Here is a 14570-nt window from a genome sequence, read left to right on the forward strand (position 1 = left end):
ACTGGAATATTTATGTTTACAATTCAGTTTGTTTTCTGCTGATATTCTCCAGTGGTCACTTAAAATTCAGTGTTTTATATATTTCTGCCAAAAAGCAAGTTTGCTCTAATAGTCAAGCAAACAAATTCTCATGATTATAAGAACTGTGATAGCAAATTAATCTTCCTAGAAATGATTTTATACTCTTTGCCCAGGACTAATTTGGTCTGCTTGCCTTTTCAGCAACAGGGAATATAGGTTTTGATTGTTTTAATAAACATTTATAATAGTAAGGTACTTATAACCATAGGAAAAGTATTTTTACTTGCAAAATAAAAAGTTAATGATGGCTAGAGGAATTACTGCCCTTTTGCGTAATAACATGCACTGTAGCCACACAATAAAATACCAAGTGAGATATCTTTTATCCTTTTATCCTTTTTTTTTTTTTTTCATAACACCATTATACATTTTTAAATCATCTGTACTTTTGTGTGTCACTGTTCTTATCCAGTTCCAGATGCTAACCTCCTTATGTATACTTTTCTAAGAAGCCACACTTGCTTAGGTAAATGAATAAAAGCAGGAATGCAGAAGAAATGACAACTGTCTATTTGTGTATTTCCACATGTGCAAAGCCCTGTTGGATGCTCCAAAACCCTGGGTTACTCATACCTCACAATGAGCTATAAAAGTTGCACATCATCTTCACTATGTTTTCTTTTAAAATTAAAATCGAATTAAATTTAAATGTACCAAAAGCAAACACGGTCCTGCAGACATACCTATCTGATGCTCTGTGGCTGGGTTTCTGAGCAGGTACACCTGCTTGCCAACATAATGTCTTTCCACTTTAAAAGAACAGTGGTACTAGATGATCATATAATGCTTCCAAGCTCAGGTGAATAGAGAATGGACTTCAGCTCATCTTTGCACTCTACAGAGCTATCTACAGAGCAGATATTAGGCTTCTGTAGTCTTTCCTATATTTAAATCATATCCGACTTCACTGTAACATTGTACATACCATTATTGCCTTAAATCACTGCAAACATCCTAACAAGGAAAAAAAGAAAAAAAGATGTGCATTATTTTTGCATATTCTTATCAGTCTAATGATGCCAGTGCTGGCATGATGGGAATATCAAATGAATACAGCCACAAAGCTGACATATTGCTTAATACCAGTGCCCATATGATTCCATATTTACTTTCAGACAGTAGGCAATATTTGATTCTTTAGGATGTATGGGAAACATAGTGAGAGTGAAATTCCCTAGGTGCAAGCTTCTTATCACCACTCTGTTTTAATGTTTGCACCCACTTCATTTTGCTATAGCCACTAAATGACCCCCCTGATTTTTTCTAATCCATCCTTAGTGTCAGAACTCTTCAAATCGTTAAATCTACTCTTGAAATTTGCAATCCTTTTTTCCTTTAGAAGATCATATTTTAGGTATCTTATCAGAATTTTTAGTATGTTCATGTTTTCTTATATAATCTGGATAAACCTTTAGACCCAAGTACTCAATCAATCTGATCCATATTGGTATGGCAGTAGAGGTTGAGCTTTCCATCAGTATTCAGGTACATTCTGTTGTCGTGTGACAGATGGCAGCAGAGGGATAGACTGACAGAATTGTGTCTGACATGGAAATGTGTAAATGTGTACAAAGCAAAGTTCTATCATTGAATTCCTCCATGCTGAAAAAATGGCACACACTGACATTCCTCGATGATTAGAGAATGTTTATAGAGACCATACAGTGGATTTGAGCACAGTGGGGTGGTGGGTGGTGCGTTTCAGCAGTGGTGACAGAAAGTGTGGGTCACCTCTGGTGGTACAGATATTTACAAATGCAGCAGCATACAGGCTTTTATTCATCACTGGTGCAAATGAGTACATAGTGGCAGTGACTGTGTTGAAAAACATTGCTTTGTGGCTGAGCATTTGCTGTGTCAAATATTGCTATTGTCTTTGTATCTGTTGTAGCTTCCATGAAAATAAATAGGAGGCATTACTTTTGAAGCGACTTGTAAGTGAAGTCCAAGTTGTCAGCATTTTTCTTTCCATTCCTGAGTTTTCCTTGTCAAACAGCAACATCATGTTGAATTGCTTCTGAGAAGCTTGGCTAGGACCAGTGGAGGTAAATTTTAAATCAAATCAGTGGTAGAGTCTAAATTAAGATTGGATTTTGACTAGATTCTTTTACACATTCTCTATTACAAAGCATGTCTTTCAAACATATAGTGAACAATTGGGTATTCAAGCTAGATGAATGACAAGGGGAGGCAAATAGTGTACAGTTTGAGCAATAAGAGGCTTACAAAAAGACAGGAAAACATGACTCCTCCAATATTCTCCCCTTTTACCCACAAAATACCATTTTCTAGGAATGTTTTTTGGAATTTCAATAGACTGAAGTTTAAATAAGGTCAATTTGTTCAGCTTTCTCCCTTAAATTCCTGGCAATGCTTTGTTCTGCTGGAGGCACAATTAAGGCCCTTATTATTCCCCTGACAGACAATTTTCATGCAGAGGAACGGAAATTATGAGTTTGAACTAATGTTATTTTCTCTCATTTCTCCATTGGAGAATATTCCATAAAACAGGCAAAGAACTCAGTGCCATAGACGCAAATTGTCAAGATCCAGAGAGGTCAAGCACAGAACAAGGTCCCTTATGCTACAATGGCTGTCCACCTCTGCTGCTCCAGTAACTTGATAGCTTTTGTAGTAACTGCCCTAATGCTTGTCCTAAAAGCTGCTTAAACACAGAGAAGGAAAATAGCAGTCATTCTCCTATTCTACCACAGAGAAGAGGTGAGGGAACCTCTGGAGCACTTAGCTCTCTAAAATGCTTTGAAAACACTTTCCATTAACTGAAGCAAGTCCCTTTCATGCTGCAGCTCCTTCCTGTGGATGTGGGTGACTCAAGGGTTTACAACACACTAAGGTGACTATTCTCTCCTTAGATTCATCAGTGGTTTGTGACACGCAGCAACTTACATACTATCACAGTAACCCTCTACGTTTTCTTGCTTTCTCTTAGATAAAATGAAATATTCAGTTACCACTTATTTTATTGTTGACAGGGAGAGAGATAAAATGAGAACAGATGATCAGAATGTGGGTTGCCGATACATCTTCGTTATCATTTTTGTTTTCATATTTACAGTCACTTTTCAAGAGCTTGGACTTCAAATGGAAACATGTCAAACTGTCATTTATAAGTGATATTACAGAAATATATTTTAGGATTTTACCAAATATAGAGATCAAATGTATTCTGTGATACGGATTTTTAGACTATGATTTCTGAACTCATTGCTTTTGTAGTAGAAACAACGTGTTAATTTCAGGTCCAATATAAAATTATGACTATTTCAATGACTTCCAACATGCACTTTTGTAGAGATATTTGGAGTGAATAATTAATTTCGTAATACTCATGTTAAATTAAATGATCACTCATGGAATATTATGAAATTCTTCAGAACTTTCCTACAAATACTGTCAGGGAGAATGTTTTGCAAAATGTGTGAATGATCTCATTGTATAGTTATACTTTAAAAATCTTTGGAAAGGAAAAATCCAGCTACACAGTCGTGGGAAGCCAAGGTTCAAGAAGATTTTAGAGAGAGTTATATCTGAAGTACAGCCAAAGAAAAACATTGCTTTGCAACTGTGGAAGAACTGGCCTTGGGCACTGATTACTTTCAGTGGAAATGTTGACTTAGCCTCTCTAGATAACTGAATCGGAGAGAGAACAGAATATAAATTGCTACTTCTAATCTAATACGTTATCTAAATACATGTGCTTTCTTACTTAACATCTATACGGAACTAGAATATTCTCTTTTTAAGTGTACACTTTGTATGACTAAGGTAAGTAGCACTTCTTAATCTCTAAACTAGCTTAAATACCACTGTCCTTTTCCAGAAGGTAAAAAAATATATATACTTAATTGAAAAAACTTCCTACAAAAGACATTATTTTATGCTCAGATTGTGCTTATACGCAACTTCCAGAGCATTACAAGCACCTGGGCAGAATCAGCCCTCAAAGTGGACATTTTTCCTGCTGTTCTGCCATAAGTTTGTGTTGTGATACAGACTCATTAAACAAGAAAGACTGGAAGAAGTTTTAAAAAGAACAAAAGTAGAAGTGAGCAGCACCTCTTTGACAGTAACTGTTGATATGGCACCTAAAAGCAAATTTCAAGTTTTGTTGGATTTAATGGAATCCCAGAAACTATGCTACCATGGATAGGGCAATGTAAGTGCTGATGAATGTCAGGACAATGGGACAAATTTATCTACTGCACATTAACTCTGAAACCTCTTTAGATCATATAAAGAAGACAATTCCTGGGACTGCAGGATGTGCTCAAATCTCTTAAATCAATATACTGCCTATTGAGCTATTGGAGCTTTGTTGATTTAGATGAAGGGCAAGTGTACTTCTATATTAGCAGTGCGTTCTAAAGAGCAAAGTTTTGCCAAGAAAGAGTTGAAGGTGGAACTTTCTAAAAATCCACAAAGTGCAGATTATTGAGAAGGATGCGAGGTGAGAATCATTCAAAGCATTCACAAACCAGGAAGTTGTACTGAAGAAAAGCCTTAGTCTTTTTTCATGCACATTTCATTTCTGAGTGGAGATTAATATCAACGTGTTTATCTCATAAAGCCATAAATGATTTTGAGCCCCGGCTGCATGAAAAAGAAAGAAGAGAAAAAAGGAACACCCCCCCCCCCCCCAAAAAAAAAACAACAAAAAACCCAAAAAAACAGCAAGAGGAAACAACTGTCCTTTTTCTTGAGCAAAACTGTTTGAAGTGATCATAAAAAGAACTGCTGTAATTAATGGTCTCTTAGATTGAAAGGTTAGAGGAGTTAAAGATATATAAATTACTTTCTGCTGGTATGTTGAACAGTGTTGTAAACGGCACTTTAGAAGATAAACTAGGAGCGTCACATAGCTGACAGATGTTCATCATGATTTCTAACAACTTCAAATACACTTTGTTGTAACCTGTAATTGAAATGTGTGTTTTTCTTAAGTAATCACTGTGACAGCCCTACCTAAATTAATCAGAGGACTGAATTAAGAACTCATTTATTCAGATACTCAACCTCTTACATGTGTTAGTGGAAGTAATGTCCACCCATTTATGTATCGCATATTTCTGGGAGGAATAGTGCTGTGTCATCATATTTCATGTGTTCTGAAAAAGAAAATTGAATGGTAAAGAAAAAAGAGGTAGTTTATTCCTTTCCAGCATAGCCCTTGGTACAAGCACTAGGCTATTAGGGAAAATCCTACGTTAACACAGATGCGTTGGGGTGTGTGTTATATGAGAGTCCTTGTGTTATTTTCCCATTACTTTTCTTTGTTAACTCACCCCTCCTAAGTGCCAGCAGGTGTATTTCATCTAGGATTAGGGATAATCCCTGATTTGATTTGCATTAACTCATTCAGGATTTGGAAATGAGGTTAAACTCCTTGGAATTCCTTCTGTGCTCTGTAGGGACCAGCAAGGAATGCTTTGTGATGACCTGGAAAATGATAAACTTAAATGTTTGGAGCGCATGTGCTAGTAGAAAGGAAGCTGAATATTGGAGCTGTTATACTTAGTTATGCTTATTGAACAATTTGCATTCTAATTAATTCCTATACATAGAAGTAATAAAAATAAATAAATAAATAGGTTTTAAAGAAAATATAATTCATTCACCAATGGCAAGTACTGTGTACTGATTTCTGTTTATACCACCTTACCAGCTCCACGATTTTATTTAAAAACCACTTTACTGAATGAATAAAAAACTTTTGATATTAGCTGAGATCCATGTCACCAGGGCATTTATATCTATCAGTTTTGATTATGCTTATGAATAGGCAGCTTTGTCTTAGAAAAGAATCTTTAAAAGTCACTTTAAATTAATGTTGTTGCCTAAAAAGAAAGTGCATCTTAATGAATGACAGCTGCAATCCCTAATTACTGAATTTTTTGCTAAAATGTTGGGAATCTGGGTGATTAGCTTTTAGAGTGGTGATAGAGCTCTTATGATTCTGATTGCCTCTGGACAAAGGATGCAATCTTCAGGTTCTGTTAAGTGGATGCAAAAAAGTACATTGCTTAAAGCCTCCATAACTACATAAAGGGTTCATTGCATGTGCTATTTGTTTAAAAAGAGTAATTTTGCTGATTTCTTCCCATAGAGGTTTTAAAAAAATTGCTCTTTGGCAATTTATTGTTCAGAAAGCTAAAGAGCAATTTTTTGAATTTAGAATATTTATTTGGAGAACTGCTGCTCCTAATGTACTGTTTTTCTCCAGGTAAAAATTTTTGTATTATCATTAATTTTATCCTCCCCATTTCTTTGTTAGAGAAAGAAAATACATTTTCTTACTTTACAGCTGTTAACTATTTCAATCTTTGTGTTTTTTGTGTTTTTTTTTGTTTTTTGTTTTTTGTTTTTTGTTTTTTTTTTAGCTTGAACAACAGTGAGATGCTGTTTTTGGTGTCTGGGAAGAGAAAATTGTAAATAATTTGGTGTTATTCTTTTTCTCATACCTGTGTTAGTTTAAAAACTGTTAGAAGCGGATTCCAGGTAAAGACAGTTAATGTGGTCCTTGCTGATTCAAGACTGCCAATCAACTTCCTTCTGACTCTGGGCAAGTGATCTGGTACAATAGAGCATGTTTGTTGCATGATTGTCATAGTAGATCTTCCTTTTGGGAGATTTAAAACAATGCTGAAGTCTCATAAGATCATATTCCTCTAAACTTAAAAGCTTTCTTCAGTTTCACTGATTGGAATCTCAATGGTGGTTAATACTGTCATGGTAAATGTCACAGAGGAGTAATTTTTTACTTTCTATCCTTCTGGTCTTCTGGGGTTGAGAAGAGGGTTACTGAATGCTCTGGGCTCTGATTTTAAGAAAATAGAAATTCTCCCAGTGTCAAAAGAAAATTTGAATTCCTACTATAAAAAGCTTGTTTGAATAACCAGTACTCAAGAGGAACGCACGTTCCTGTCCAGGATAAATAGGTCTATAATGGCTTATATATAAACAAAAAGCTGAGTATGAGAAATACAGAATCACAGAATGACCCAGGTTGGAAGGGACCTCAAGGATCATGTAGTTCCAACCCCCCTGCCTGGCAGGGCCACCAAACACACATTTACTAGATCAGGTTGCCCAGGGCCCCGTTCAACCTGGTCTTGAACACCTCCAAGGACGGGGCATCCACAACCTGCCTGGGCAGCCTGTTCCAGGGCATAACCACTCTCCTAGTGAAGAACTTCCCCCTAACATCCAACCTAAACACAAACTGATGAAAAGAATGAAAACTGATGGGAATTTCTGACTTGTAGTATTGATTTTCGTACTTAGGAATCACAAGAAAAGAAGGGATTCTAAACATATTTGAATGCTACTGAGGGGAAGAAAGTTTTAGGGAGGACAAAATCTTTTATGGTACCAGATTTAACAGAATTCTACTTTAAATTAGGAAGAACAGATTAGTGGATTTCTTGTCCCTTCTGCTAAGACATGTGCTGTTAGACAGATGTCAAAACTACCCTGAGGACAAAGCTTACATCCTTCAAAATGTTCTTGAAATAAACAGATTAGGATGGGGGATAGAAAATAAAGAGTAGAGAAATCAGATGGAAAAGTTATCTCGCTTTGTACCAAAGTCTTATTATGTAGATATAGGAAAGTGGTAATTTTATGTACATTTTGCACAACCCTGAAGGAAACTGAACTTGGTAGAAAAACAGATACCTGAAGTTCATCTCTAACAAAACTCTTTAATAAGTGTAGGTAATGACCAACAGGAAAACAGAACAAAGTTTGGCTTTAATAGCTTGCTTTGCAGATTTTTTCTTCTTTCTTTCTGTCTCACAGATCTGTGGGGTGTCTCAGTCCCAGGATTTAGCCTGAGGCTTTTTTGAAGGAAAGAATTTTAACCCTATCTCTTATCAATGAAAACATTTTTCATCTTTGAGTGAAAGCAAACTTAAATTCCATATGTATCTGTTTTAAACCACTCTTATCTATTCTGAGGAGGGAAATGTGACTGGGTGACCCTCTGTGTTTTTATTGCTGAAGGTCTTCTTCAAATGAAAGATACTAAGAAGGGAAGCGTTAGTTTGTGATTAAATTGAAAGAGTGGGGCAGTGGGTCTTGCTTCAGTTCGTGCTTCTGTTGTGTGACTCCTGCATGGATGTGGGAAAACCATTACACTGTTTCTAAGCTGTCTACACCTCAATGCACACAGGCTTGGGGAAGTACACTTTTCCTTTTCTATCTACTCTTTTTTTTTAATCTTTCATAGATATTCTGAGTTAGTGTTTGTCTCTTTCAAGTGGCTGCACTATGCCTAGAGAAACATTTGCTCTGATTGCTCAGTGCTCCTGTTCTGTATCTATAGAGTTCAAAAATCAAAGATTAAAAAATAAAATAAAATAAATAAAACAACAAAAAACAGGAGAGAGAGAGAGTAAGGGTAAGAATTTGTTTGTCTGTCAGCCTGACCTTTAAAAGGAGTAACAAGAAGGGATGAATGAAAGGAAAAAAAGAGAATCTTTATTATCCTGTAAGCAAACTATGAAAGCACCAACTAGTTTCATAGCATTTCATCTAGCTCTCAGCTGTCTTGGGCAAGGTTTCTCTTGTGAGAACTTTGCTGGATTGTGCTGTACTGGTTTGCTGGATAAAAAATTCTGCAATTGATAATTGAGTGTATTATCTTTTCTTGTTTATCCAACTAAAACTGAAATGAGGAAAAAATAAAATCTTAGTTACTAAAAATATTAGTTACTAAATATTTTTCTACTCTTTCTGATAGAAAGCGAATGTAATTATTTGAGCAAAATGTGGGTTTATGGGCATCTTTTCTTTTTCATATAGGTCATTAGATATAAGCCCAGAAACTCCTCCCTGTCAACCCGAGTTGATGTGCCAGTAGTGTTATATATTGCTGTTAGAGCATCACTGAAGACGTAAACTTATGTTGCTGAAGATTGACAACAAGTAATGTGAAGTTTCTGACGTACTTCTGACAAAGCTTGGAAACAGATAATATGTTATCATATTACAAACATTACCACATTACATTACAAACATATTACCACAAACAAGGGCAATGTTATAGAAAGGGAGCTGTCTTTTGATCTTATGCACTGAAATTTTCTGAAACCGACCCAGTAGAACACATTTTAATACAACATACAGTACTGCTCTCTACACAGTTTATTTTGAGGATAATGCCAAAAGAACCTTGAGATGGTTTTGATTTCTTACCTTCTGCAAAAATAAAGCCAGGATTTTGATGTTTGTATAAAGCAAACAAATAATGAACAGATTAGATTTAAGTTGATTCTTTTTTTTTCAGTTGAATTTGTCATGAAAGTTTGGAAGTAGGAGCATTTTCATCATCTTATTTTTCTTATGCATGTGTGGAGAATGAACACATCTAGATCTTTCTCCTTATTACTGATCAGTTATTTCTCCCATAATTTTGCTCCTTCTTAACCACTTCAAGGAATACTTCTGCTGTCCTTGCTGAAGAAGATCTGAGCAGGAACAGCTCTGCCTATTTCTGAGCATTTCTACTACTGGTCAGCACTATGAGTCATATTTTTGTGCTTCTAGGGTTATTAAAGCAGAGACACATCTTATGAGTGACTGTTCCCTGGTGTCAGGGAAGGATGTGCCTTGGAAGCTACCTATGGATCATCAGGAAGATTAGAGGCAAAGCAGAGAGCCTGCTGTGGAAACAGTCACCACCATCCTTCTCTCTTCAGTATAGCCAGTTCTGCCTTTCCTACTGTGGAATGGCCAAGCTGTGGATGAGCCAAGCCTCCCTTCTTCTTTCAGATATCATTCCATCAGGCTAGCAAGAATCACAGTCAATCAAAAAGGGAATAAACTTAATTAGTGATGACCACAAATAGTGTTACTTAGTAATGCATTTTAGGCCAGACATACTTAATCTGTGTGTAGAAAGAAGAGGGTACAAAGATAGTAAACAACTCGTGCAACATCCATCTTTGGCTTGAATGAACTTGTAAGTACATCTCTATGAGTCTGTCTTTCATAGACATTTTCCTTGCATGTCCCTTCAGTCTGCCTCAAAGAAATCTCCTACTATGTTAGCATTTATGTCTGCTGCTGGAGCCCAGCTGGAGTCAAGTGCTTCAGGTCTTCCAGCTTACTGTGCATTATTTCAGGCTGGTTACAGAGTTTGTCTCCTGTGGCTTTTGTTTAAAACACCTCCACTACATACTGCAGAGAGCACAGCTGTGGTGGTAACGTGATCTGCTGAAAAACATTAATGATAGACTACTAGGCTCAGTATAGAGACTGGAGACAGGTGCTTTTTAAAACAATGCTGATATTTTAATTATAACGTAAAGATTTGCAAAGACGTGTAGACAAATCTACTCCTACTCACCTGCACTTGGACATGTAAATACTAATTAGCTGGTGTTGATTTCTTAAAGATATGTGTTTGCCTACCTGTGGCTGTGAGTGGCTGCTGCAGCTGGTGGAGAGTCAGGCCATGGCCACAGGCATCCTCATCAGCTGGTGTGTGGAGCAGCATCACTGCAAACAGGCTCAGAGGAGGCTTAACATTTCTTCTTAAAACTGTAATGCTGATGTAACAGGGGAAAATTTCAGACCTTTCAGTGAGCTTCAGAATGTTACTAACCTTATTTATTCAGAAAACTGTTTCTAAGGGACCTTTGTGAGAAGAACATCCTGCCCAGCTCAGTAACCTGCCTCCGGCAGCAGACAACATTCAGTACGAAGAGCTTTCCTTCACAAGAACTGTCTGCTCCAGCATGCATGAGAGATATGCAGCACAGGTCTGACTGACCACTCAGTATTCAGGTAGGCACAGGGAGAGGATGACATTTATCAGGTGTACTCACTGTTTGATACTGGGGTACACAGCTGTGGTCTGTTGCAAAATTCTTACTGGCTTGTGGAAGTTTAGGGAGAACTCTGTGCAAACTTCCACCATCTGTTCTTATCCAGAGGGGTGTAGGTATTGTATTCAAATAAAAAAATAACACAATTTCAGAGATTGTCATAATTTCTGCATTATTCAAAAGTTCACATTTCTGAAGAATTCGGCTAGTCAGTGTTCTGCACCTGCTATTATTTCCAGAAGGAATAAATTACTGTTGTGGATGTATAAAGCTGTCAAGCCTCTAAAGGCAAACCCAATGCTGTGCCATAAATTTGCAGTCAGGGTGGGTAAAACCATGGCACCAGTTCAAAGGGGAAGAGCAGAAGTGTCAGAAAGTCTTCAGCTGTAACTTTAACATCTTTTCAGGCATTTTTTTTTTCTCTCCCGTAATTCTACTGATATGATGGAAGTATATTGACATGGGCAGAGTGTTAGGAAGAGGGGCAGTTGCAGGTGATAGGGTTTGATGGATTCTGGGCTCTGCTAGGATGGGTCATTTCACTAGATTTAATATAGCTATCCTCAGACATGCACACGTTTAGCCTTCAGGTTAAGCAGTTATAAAATATGCGGAAGGCTGGATTAAACTAGGTTAGCAACAAAAAAAAAAGAAACATCTTTGCTAGCATTGAGCACACAGGCATTACACAACCATCTACCTCTTCAGTGTTTAAGTAGCTGTTTGTTTGAAATCATTTTCTGCCCAAGGTTAAGATTGCCTTTAATGATAACAAAATGTAGAAAATATGAACTCTGGCCAAAAGGGATTTGAGAATAAAGTTAGCTGCAAGGACTAGATTTCTTTTTTTCTTTCTTTCTTTTTTTTTTTTTAATTTATTTTTATTTTTCCCAAAGAAGCTGAACAGCACTGCTTCCCTTCCTTTCAGTTCTGCAGAGAAAATACTGTGATGGATCACATCACATCTACTTAAGCAGCAGCACAGCAAAACAGTGTTCCAATAATTATTGTTCAAACTGTGCAGAGTACTGTGATATTTCTGCTACTGGATGTATCTTATCCAAGAACATGTGAAAATATGAATATTGTGGTCCATAAATATTTATCTGAGGGAAAAATCCTGGCAAGTCTTTTTAATCTAGCAGACTTGCGTAACAACATCGATCTCTGGAAAAATTCAGATAAGAAATACTTTATTTATTTATTTATTTATTTATTTATTAATAGAAGGAGTAATTATTCACTAGAATAATTTATCCAGAGGATGCTCTGTTACATGGAGTTTTAAAATCAAGATTAAAACGTCAGCCTAAAAGATTTGCTGTAATCAGACAGAGGTTATTGGACTGGATGCCACTGTTAAAAGGCAAAATTCTTAAACTGTAATAAATGAGAAATTTGGCTAGAGGATGCTATCTCTTTCTTTTGACCTTGGCATATCCGACTTTATGGTGTCAGTCAGCATGAACTTCTAAGTACTTAAGAAATGAAAGGAGTTAAGCAATTGACAGGAGTTTCTTCAGCATAATGAGCTGACAATGTCCAAGGCAAACCTCTGTAGCCACTCTGAGTGGTGGGTGGATTTGGGCTGGATGATCTCCAGAGGTTTCTTCCCAGCTGCTCTACTCTGTGGCTCTTTCGTACCAGTGCATCTTTTTCCCAAGCCCAAGTAATCTTCAGCCTTTGGAAATAGCAGACATCTGCTCATTGTCAAGCTGCGTGAAACTGGGGATACTGTAAAGATCTCTTTTTAACAAGGATTCAGACCCCTTGCATATGCTCACTGCTTTCCAGACAGCAGTTTGATAGCCATGGTAATAGCCTGTGATTCTATTCAGTAGATGGGTAAAATATACTCTCTGTCTAACTGAATGTTTCTGTCACTTACTCACTGTTTGGCCTTTATTGCTAAAAATAACTATTATTAGCTGCAAAAGAAGATAACTCCTCCCTGTCCCTCAACAAGTGGACAAAAGCAGGAATAAACATACTAGGAAAAGAGGGAACAAATGAGAAGATGACAAGAGGTCTCACGCATCTCTGACAGACTTAATACAGACTTTATTCGTTCAGCTGATACTGTACTGGTCAGTTTGTGGGTTGAGGTACTGTTGACAAGAATCAGAAATTTTATCATGTCACGAGGAATTGCATGCAATGAATGGAAGCATGGAACCTTGGTCCTAGGCTGCTTTGTAGTTCCTTGTGTCCCCTCAAAGGAGCACAGCTTTGATGAGCACAAGTAGTGCCCACTTGATACTTCATGGGCTCTGTCTGGCTGATGCTTGAACACACTGGAATGTCACACTCCCTTGAGGCCAAAACCCTGAAGGCCCTTTGCCTAACTGCTCTCCAGAGCTCTTGGCCACCTTACTGCTTCCATGCTGGGATGAGATTCCCAGCAAGCAGCAGAAAGCAGATTGTTTTCCCTTGGCAGATATCTAGAGTGTTGAAATGGAAGTTCATTTAATTCTCCTCTGCTTTACTCAAGGCAGTCTCCAAAAATTTATTGGTTTCACAGAATTTCTGCTTCAGCTTCATCTTTCAATAAAAGTCAAAGATTTTCTAGCCCCTTAAATAAAATATATCTGCTCTACAATTCTTCACTGTCCTCTAAAAAGAGGTAGGAGCAGGCATATGCCTGATGCAATACTTTTTATGCCACAGGTATCGTTACCAGGCAACAATCACATGCAGCTACAGCAGAACACAAAGTTCTCCATCCGCTAACCCTTCAAGCACCTCAACCAAGTTGTGCCTGCAGAAAATATCAGAGATCCTTGTGAAAGAAGGCAGCAACAATGACTTTCAAAGTTATGAATGGTTTAAGGACAATCATGTTATACTGACATCGTTGTTACTGTGTACAAACACACATTGCCACGAACAAGTGATGCCACTGAAAGTTAATTTTATGTATTTCTGCAGAGGCATCCCAACCTCTCTGGTTTTCAATAATGTTTTGATTATTGCAGGTTCAGTACAATTATATGAAACTGGAAGAATGTTCCCAGCTTCCATCCCCAAGTAGAAGAAAGAAAGAGATGAGAAACTCGCCAGATCCAACCAAGTTCTTTCCTATCAAGCACTGAAAAGGTAATCACTTGTGCCAGCAGAAAACTTGTCTAAAACTATTCAACCTTACAGTGACAAGTGAATGGTCTTCCTTATCACAACCATTAGAATAGAATCTGTGATTACCTTGTTCTGTTTCCAGATTTGTGGCAGACAGGGTTTCTTGAGTTTATGCTCCTTAGAATATAAGCAAAGGTGAAGGATCAATGACTGTAACTCTGATTCTCAGTTTGCTGCAGTCAGTTAACATCTGCTGAAGATTTATTGCAGGTTATCCCTATATATGCCTACTGGATTAGCATAGTGGAAAACAAGATAGGTAGATAAACACACTGCAATCTGTGGGAGCAGATACAGTGACATTCCTACTGGAAGACATGAGAATCAGCTAAAATAAGCCAATCTGGTAAGTTTCAAAGTAGATTGCCACAATCTGAAAAGAGGCAATTTTTGTCTCATTGGCCTCCCCTTTGCTTCTCTGCTGGTCAGAGGTATTGATATTTAGAGCAAAACAACTTGATTCTTCAGAGGAAAAGGTGTTAAAGTCCATTAAATCATCTCACA

The 14570-nt window shown here is 37.2% G+C and overlaps 1 long non-coding RNA gene across 2 annotated transcripts in view; it reads left to right on the plus strand.

Annotated features, from left to right (window-relative positions):
- The first annotated feature begins 12058 nt into the window (after nt 1–12058).
- Nucleotides 12059–14570, plus strand: part of LOC116653623 — a 28947-nt gene continuing 26435 nt past the window's right edge. The window contains exon 1 of one of the 2 annotated variants that reach the window (XR_004307813.1): nt 12059–14027. This is a non-coding gene — a long non-coding RNA (uncharacterized LOC116653623). The remainder of the gene's footprint in view (nt 14028–14570) is intronic. The other variant, XR_004307814.1, reaches the window with a different exon arrangement.

Source organism: Coturnix japonica, chromosome 1 (assembly GCF_001577835.2).
Source record: "Coturnix japonica isolate 7356 chromosome 1, Coturnix japonica 2.1, whole genome shotgun sequence".
Taxonomy (NCBI): Eukaryota; Metazoa; Chordata; class Aves; order Galliformes; family Phasianidae; genus Coturnix; species Coturnix japonica.